Source organism: Hordeum vulgare, chromosome 5H (genome assembly GCF_904849725.1).
Source record: "Hordeum vulgare subsp. vulgare chromosome 5H, MorexV3_pseudomolecules_assembly, whole genome shotgun sequence".
Taxonomy (NCBI): domain Eukaryota; kingdom Viridiplantae; phylum Streptophyta; class Magnoliopsida; order Poales; family Poaceae; genus Hordeum; species Hordeum vulgare.
The window spans coordinates 24,972,151-24,981,204 of record NC_058522.1 but is presented as its reverse complement, the minus strand read 5'-3'; the positions used below and the strand labels follow the sequence as shown (position 1 = coordinate 24,981,204).

Below are 9,054 nucleotides of genomic sequence, written 5' to 3'. Positions count from 1 at the left end.
TTTTACAACGTGGCTCAATGGAGTGGACGTTAGAGTATCTAAACTTATCATAATTGGCATATGTGCTCTTTTGTGGGCTATATGTGTTGGGGAACGTCGCATGGGAAACAAAAATTTTCCTACGCGCACGAAGACCTATCATGGTGATGTCCATCTACGAGAGGGGATTTCCGATCTACGTACCCTTGTAGATCGCACAGCAGAAGCGTTAGTGAACGCGGTTGATGTAGTGGAACGTCCTCACGTCCCTCGATCCGCCCCGCGAACCGTCCCACGAACCGTCCCGCGATCCGTCCCACGATCCGCTCCGATCTAGTGCCGAACGGACGACACCTCCGCGTTCAGCACACGTACAGCTCGACGATGATCTCGGCCTTCTTGATCTAGCAAGAGAGACGGAGAGGTAGATGAGTTCTCCGGCAGCGTGACAGCGCTCCGTCGGTTGGTGGTGATCTAATCTCAGCAGGGCTCCGCCCGAGCTCCGCAGAAACGCGATCTAGAGGAAAAACCGTGGAGGTATGTGGTCGGGCTGCTGTGGCAAAAGTTGTCTCAAATAAGCCCTAATAGCTCCATATATATAGGAGGAGGGGAGGGGAGGCTTGCCTTGAGGCTCAAGGAGCCCCAAGGGCTGCGCCACCAAGGGAGGAGGAGTCCTCCTCCAATCCTAGTCCAACTAGGATTGGAAGGTGGAGTCCTTCTCTCCGTTCCCACCTCTTTTTTTTTCTTTTCTCTTTGATTTTCTATCTATGGCGGATAGAGCCTTCTTGGGCTGTCCCACCATCCCACCAAGGGCTGGTGCGCCACCCCAAGGTCTATGGGCTTCCCCGGGGTGGGATGCCCCCCCCCCCGGTGAACACCCGGAACCCATTCGTCATTCCCGGTAACTCTGAAAACCTTCCGGTAATCAAATAAGGTCATCCTATATATCAATATTCGTTTCCGGACCATTCCGGAAACCCTCGTGACGTCCGTGATCTCATCCGGGACTCCGAACAACATTCGGTAACCAACCATATAACTCAAATATGCATAAAACAACGTCGAACCTTAAGTGTGCAGACCCTGCGGGTTCGAGAACTATGTAGACATGACCCGAGTGACTCCTTTGTCAATATCCAATAGCGGGACCTGGATGCCCATATTGGATCCTACATATTCTACGAAGATCTTATCGTTTGAACCTCAGTGCCAAGGATTCATATAATCCTGTATGTCATTCCCTTTGTCCTTCGGTATGTTACTTGCCCAAGATTCGATCGTTAGTATCCGCATACCTATTTCAATCTCGTTTACCGGCAAGTCTCTTTACTCATTCCGTAATACAAGATCCCGCAACTTACACTAAGTCACATTACTTGCAAGGCTTGTGTGTGATGTTGTATTACCGAGTGGGCCCCGAGATACCTCTCCGTCACACGGAGTGACAAATCCCAGTCTCGATCCATACTAACTCAATGAACACCTTCGGAGATACCTGTAGAGCATCTTTATAGTCACCCAGTTACGTTGCGACGTTTGATACACAGAAAGCATTCCTCCGGTGTCAGTGAGTTATATGCTCTCATGGTCATAGGAACAAATACTTGACACGCAGAAAACAGTAGCAACAAAATGACACGATCAACATGCTACGTCTATTAGTTTGGGTCTAGTCCATCACATGATTCTCCTAATGATGTGATCCCGTTATCAACTGACAACACTTGCCTATGGTCAGGAAACCTTGACCATTTTTTATCAACGAGCTAGTCAACTAGAGGCTTACTAGGGACAGTGTTTTGTCTATGTATCCACACATGCACTGTGTTTCCAATCAATACAATTATAGCATGGATAATAAACGATTATCATGAACAAAGAAATATAATAATAACTAATTTATTATTGCCTCTAGGGCATATTTCCAACAATATGGAATACCAGGAACGACATAATCTTTAATGGGAAGAAATTCAACAATTTTTTGCAGGTCATATTCCGAGCAACGTCCTGGATCCGTACGTGGTCATTACTCAGTCATGTGGACATCATGGATCTTATGGCTACTGGGTGCAACCAATGGGAGATGGCGCACGAGTTATCTTTAACCGGTTTGGATGGCGTGCTAGTAATAGACTAGGTGTATAGGCATCGTAGTGTGATATTAGTTACGCCGGATGTGGCAAGTTCTTAAGAGTTGATTTATTTTCAGATTCTTTTTATTTGCGACTTACAGACTTATCTCGAACTATGTTCTTATTTTCGATTGTCAATAATATGGATGTATGCGTCGATTGATGCAGAGGCCGGGGGCTCGTTTCCTCCTTTTAAAAAAAACATACTATTTCATTAGAGGTACATCATTAAAAAATAAAACAGAAACATACATGCTTCCAGCTAGCACATGTCGCTTGAGATGTACTGTATTAATTATGTTGATCAATATACAATATACAACATTGGTGTTCCATTAGATATGAATGATGTTACTGCAGTGTAGTACAACCTCCGTTCACAACTATAAGATGTTTTAGATATTTCGATATGGATTACATGCAGACTAAAACGAGTGAACAAACACGCTAAACCGTGTCTAAGATAGACTCTATATATGCGATTCGGAGAAAAGTTAGAACATATTATGTTTCTGAACACAAAGGGGGGGGGGGGGGGGGGGAGTACTTAAGTAGCATGCTTAAGCAACATAAAAAGCTGTTGAACCAGCACAAACATCGCAACTGAAACATGCTTTTGTTACTGCCTCTAATGATTATATTACACTGCATCTTTCTATCAGAATCTTTCTCACGAGCACCAAATAAATTTCAGATGCAACAGATCATTCAAGAACACCAAGGTGTGACGGACGGATGGACCGCTCCAGCCCGCTCCGCTCTCCGCTCCCCAACCCCTAGCCTAGCCTAGCCCCGCCTCCTCCCATCGCCGTCGAGCTCCGCCGGCACCCTCCCCTCGCCATGGCCTTCTCCTGCTCCAGCGAGGCGAGCTCCTCCGGCCACGCGCGCCGCTGGCAGGTCTCCCTCGACGGCTCGTCCTTCGCGCGTTCCTACAGCTAGGTCGCTGCCTCCCCGCGCTCCCCGGTTCCGACGACGAGCCAGCAGGCTGCTACGCCGCCCCGTGCCGACCCACCCGCCCCGCCTGCGGCTGGTGTGCGCCGGGTGCCGGCCACAGCTCGTCTAGGGCCACGTTCGGAGGTGCACCAGGTGGAGCGCGCTGGAGCCGCAGCCGAGGTCGACCAGGAGGGGTTCGAGCTCCCTCGACGCAGGAATCGACGTCGCCGTCCCCGGCGCGCCGGGCCCTGCACCGCCTTGCCACCGCAGCCCATCGGCCGAGGATGCGGCGGGCCTCTGCTTCCGCTGCGTGGACTCGCGCCACAGGGTGCGCGACTGCACAGGGGATGTCCGCTGCCGTCGCTGCCTCGTGTCTGGCCACGAGTCCTGGGAATGCCCAGACCGCCGCCGCTCCGGCACCCGTGCCCACTCCCCACGCGCGCCTACGACGAGGACCGCGCCGCCGGCGACGCCGCGCCCCGTGGCGCTCTGCACACCACCGTTGATGCCCCCATGGAGGCCCAGGAACGCACCGATGTCCCGTCCGCTCCGGTGCGGGTCATCCTCGCCCGCTCCATCGAGATCGAGGAGACGGAGGGCGTTCTGCGCCGGGCCATGGTGGCCACCATCACTGGGACGCGACCCGTCGTCTCCGCGGAAGAGGTGTCCGAGCTGCTGCACACTTCCCTCGCCCTGCACCCCGGCAACTTCTCCGTGCACCTCCACCGCCCGGAGGACTTCCTCATCGTCCTCGCCTCCCGTGAGCTCAAGGACCGCCTCGCCGGCGACCACTTCATCTCCGGTCCTCGCTTCTCACTCTCGCTGCGTCCATGGTGCAAGCTCGCGCACGCTGGCTCCGACAGGTTGGACTACCGCGTCGAGCTTGAGCTCCGTGGGATCCCCGCCCAGGCCTGGCACCTCTCCACGGCGGAGCACATCCTGGACAGCAGCTGCTGGATAGAGAGGCTGCACCCGAGCACGCGCTCCCGCGCCGACCTCGCCACGTTCCGGCTCTCTGCCCGCACCGCAGACCCGGCCCGCATTCGCCGCCATGCCATCTTGGAGATCATCGAGTCGCATCCCTTGCGCCACCAGTCGGACGCCCCTGCCATCTCCACCCTCACGTACCCAGTGTCCATCACGCTCGCCCGTGCGGAGCTCGATACCCCAGCGCCGTGCAGCCCCGCCCCTGCGGACAACCCCAACGACAGCCAGGGCGGTGACCAGGGGCGTCGCGACGACAACCTCACCAGGCGCGCCCGCCAACGCCGCCGTGGTCGCAAGAGGCGCCGCACCGGCTCCACCCCTGATGATCGCGTCGACGGCATGCAGATGGATGACCTCCCCTGGCCGCGCAACCCGCGCCCGCAACGCGCTCACGGCATCGCCATTGTTGCTGGTTGGGCCTCGGCCTGTGATGTGCGATGTACGGTCACGCAGCCGGCGACGCTCCGCCCGTTCCGCATCATCCGGCCATGGCCTGGCCTACGCGGGGCCCGTGGCACCCGTCGCCAACGTCAGCCCCCTGAAAAAGTGCAGGGCAAAGCAGTCAAGCATGTCCTGCCTCTGATCCCCAGGCCGGCAGAATCAGAAGCTGTAGAGGGGGAGCCCACCCCCGTGGCCCAGGATCGCTCGCACGACCCTGTCATTGGCGCGGGCCCCGGCACAGATTCGAACCCGTAGTCACCCGACGCGGTAGTGGAGGGCATCGGGACACCGCTTCGCGCCGCACCAACCCCATCTGCCCACCAGATCAACCGCTTTATGTGGGGTTCCTCTCTTTGCCGCTGGGCCCCGAGGCAGATCCACTGTCTCGACAAAGCGATGCTTCCCCTGCATCATCTTCTACCACGGCTAGGCTCGCCCCTGACTAGTCCACGACACCAACTGGCCCTCCGGGGGGAAAATCGCGGGAAGAAGCGGACGGATTTCAAGCGGCGGGGCCCACCGCACCATGCGAGGAGCTTCTGGACGCTTCCACTAGAGAGTATGTGAGCACGGGAAGCCCCACCGCTGCCCAACTAGCGGCCCAGAGCGGCCCAAGCACCAGGCCCACGATACCGCCTCCACTGGTTGACCCACGGACAGGCCCCACCAATGGAAGGCCCACTCTGGGATCTCCTACGCGCTTCGCATCGCCACCGATCACCATGCGCCGCTCTCGTCCGCGCGTTGCGCCAATCGCGGCATTGACGCTCGGCGACTTCCTGGCTGCGGCGTCCAAGCAGCTCTGCTCAGCCCTGCCAACCCCAGGAAAGAGGCAGTGAGGCCGCCCGCCAAGCTTCTCCACCCCTAGGCGCGGGCGCTCTGCTTCGTCAGTGCCATGCAAGGCTGCCGGTCCACCCACGACCGAGCGACGTGCGCAAGTCCACATCTTGCGCACATTGGGAATCATCGGGATCCACCAGAGGATCACCAATGCCGAGATGCAAACCTATGACGGGCTCTTCGCCACCCCGCTCCCCACAACCATCCTCGCCGCCATCACCGCGTTGGTTGATCGTGAGATCCCCTCCGATCCCGCAACGGCGCCGATCACAACGGTGATCGCGGGCAGCCCGATCGAGGCATAGCTGCGCGTTGCGCCCCTCCGTCAATACATGTCCCATGAATTGCGGCCCCAAGATTCTTGTGTGGAACGTGCGCGGACTGAACATGCGCGCCCGTCGTCTCGCCATTTGATCACTGATTGTAACCGCTAGTGCTTCGATCGCTTGCTTTCAAGAAACGAAGATGGAATTGATCTGCTCGTCGATTGTCCTCGAGACCCTAGGCTCAGAATTCGACGACTATGTGTATCTCCCCGCGACTGGAACCCGCGGCGGCATCTTGTTGGCATGGAAAAGTAGAGAGGTGACCATCACCAATCCTTCTTCCATTGCCAACACCCTATCTGCTAGGGTTTCCACTCCGGCCGGAGCAAGTGCTCCCTGGTGGAGCACTGTCGTCTACAACCCACAAGAAGATGCCGGCAAGATCGCCTTCTTGCAAGAACTCCGCGACGCTCGCGTTGAGTGCCCTGGGCCGTGGATGTTGTGTGGCGACTTCAACCTAATCTACCGCGACGAAGACAAAAACAATGGCAATGTCAACCGCCGGATGATGCGTCGATTTCGACGCGTGCTCAACGACCTTGCGCTCAAAGAGGTTTACCTCAGTGGACGCCGCTACACATGGTCGAACGGGCAATCGCCCCCGACGCTTGTCCATCTGGACTGAGTCCTCTGCACTGCAGATTGGGAGGAGCTCCACGGCGAGTGCCATCTGCGTTACCTCGCCTCGGTCGTCTCCGACCATAGCCCTCTCCTACTCGACTGCTCCCCGGTAGCGCCAACCCATCGGCGATTCCACTTCGAGGACTTCTGGACACGTCTCGATGGCTTCCAAGACATAGTTGCGGAAGCGTGGGTCTCCTTCCATGACGGCGATCCCTTTCGGCGCCTCATGCTCCGCATGCAGGCTACTGCACGCAAGTTGACGAGCTGGAGCTCCAATACTGTGGGCAACGTGCGCCTCAAGCTCGCGGTCTCCAGGGAGATCCTCCTCAAGCTTGACACTGCGCAGGAGAGTAGGACGTTATCCCCGCATGAGGATTGACTCCGCCGTCAGATTAAGGCATCCTATCTTGGCCTTGCCTCCCTCGAGCGCTCCATCGCCCGACAGCGAGCCCCTAGTCGCGTTCCTCAAAGACGGCGACGCCAATACGTCCTACTTCCACCGCCAATGCACGTACAGACGGCAGAAGAACATGATTTGCAGCCTCGCCGTGGGCGACGACGTGGTTACCGACTCTAGCGACATGGCTGCTGTAGCCTTCGCACACTTCGACGACCTGCTTGGCTCCACGGTGTCTCGAGAGTGCACCCTCGACCTCTCAGACCTCATCACGCCGGCCAGCCTAGATGACCTCGATGCGCCCTTTTGCGCCGAGGAGATTTGGCAGGCGGTGAAGCGGTTGCCAGCGCGCAAGGCACCGGGACCGGATGGCTTCACCGCCGAATTCATGCACGCCTGCTGGCCCATTGTTCAGCAGGACTTCCTCGACGTGTTCCAGCAGCTGTACGTGCTAAGGGGACGAGGTTTCAGCTCCCTCCTCACGCTGCTACCCAAGCGCGCGGACACGACTAGCCTTGCTGATTACATGCCCATAAGCCTCATCCATCTCGTGGCCAAGATCTTCGCGAAGGTCCTGTCGCTATGCCTCGCCCCCAAGCTCAATGACCTCGTCAGCGTGAACCAGAACGCGTTCATCCCAGGGCGCCGCCTACACGACAACTTCGTCCTCGCGCGGCAATCTGGGCGCCTGCTACACCAGCTTGGAGCCCCTCGCATGCTTCTGAAGCTGGACCTGGCACGCGCCTTCGACTCAATCAGTTGGGCATTCCTCTTCGAGGTCTTGCGCCAATACGGCTTTGGCGATCGCTTCCTGGACTGGCTGGCGATTCTTCTCTCGACAGCCAGCACCAAGGTGCTCTTAAACGGCGCGCCTGGCCCCGCCATCTGGCACCGCCGCGGACTACGGCAAGGCGACCCCCTATCACCCCAGCTCTTCGTCCTCGCGGTGGACACCCAAGGGCGCCTGCTGCATGATACGTCTCCAATGTATCTATAATTTTTGATGGTTTCATGCTATTATCTTGTCATACTTTGGATGTTATGCATACCTTTTATATATTTTTTGGGACTAACTTATTAACTCAGTGCCAAGTGCCAGTTCCTGTTTTTTCCATGTTTTTGACCCCTTTCAGAGGAGATTTTGAAACGGGGTCCAAACAGAAGAAAATCCCCGAAAAGATTTTTTCCAGAGCGGAAGAAGATCGGGAAGCTTGAGAGCCAAGGCAAGGGAGCCTTAGGGGCCCCACAATCCCCCACCCCGCGGCCAAGGGGGAGGCTGCGCCATCCAGGCTTGTGGGCCCCCCGGACGCCCTTTGCCCTAGGGGTTGCGCCTATAAATTCCCTAAAAATCCCAAAAAAATCAGGAGATCATCAAAATTATTTTTCCGCCGCTGCAAGCTTCTGTCTCCGCCAGATCCCATCTGGGGCACGTTCTGGTGCCCTGCCGGAGGGGAGATTCAGACACGGAGGACTTCTTCATCAACACCATGACCTCTCCGATGATGCGTGAGTAGTTCACCATAGACCTACGGGTCCATAGTTAGTAACTAGATGGCTTCTTCTCTTTCTTGGATCTTCAATACAAAGTTCTCCATGATCTTCATGGAGATCTATCCGATGTAATCTTCTTTTGCGGTGTGTTTGTCGAGATCCGATGAATTCTGGATTTATGATCAGACTATCTATGAATCTTATTTGAGGTCTTCTGATCTCTCTTATGCATGATTTCATATCCTTGTAATTCTCTTCGAGTTGTGGGTTTTGTCTGGCCAACTAGATCTATGATTCTTGCAATGGGAGAAGTGATTGGTTTTGGGTTCATACCGTGCGGTGACCTCACGCAGTGACAGAAGGGGTAGCAAGGCACGCATCGTGTTGTTGCCATCAAGGGTAAAAAGATGGTGTCGTGGGTATAAGCCTGACAGTAGATGTGTAGGGTACGAAAAGGATGGGCAGAGCCTTAGCTACGGCGAGGTTGTATGAGTTCAGGCCCCTCTGCGGTGGAGGTAATAGCCCTACGTCTCAGTGCTCAGGGAGCTTGTTGTCGAGTGGAAATATGGAATACAATGAGTTGCGAACCCCTCTACCAGCGGGGGAGGGTGGCTTATATAGAGTGCACTGCCCTCCACAACGGTTTCAGTACAGGGGTGGAGTAGTGGCGACTGAATGCGTACGTTACAGGTAACGTACGCCCTAAATGCTAATAAATGCACCTGGAAACGTACGACCGTTTCCCTCCAGGGGGGTTACGATGTACCGAGTGGTATCCAGTCGGTTAGCTTGATATCCTCCGAATGCTAGTCTCCGACTGGATGATCGAGGACCTGTTACCGACTGGATGATGGGGACTCCTTAATTCAGTCGGAGCTGACTAAGGGCCTTGTCCTTTGTG

At 56.0% G+C, this 9,054-nt stretch overlaps 1 pseudogene; it reads right to left on the bottom strand.

The window, feature by feature from the left end:
* Positions 1-2,895: 2,895 nt before the first annotated feature.
* On the bottom strand, positions 2,896-4,516 carry LOC123396234 (annotated as a pseudogene).
* Between the last annotated feature and the right edge of the window lie 4,538 nt (positions 4,517-9,054).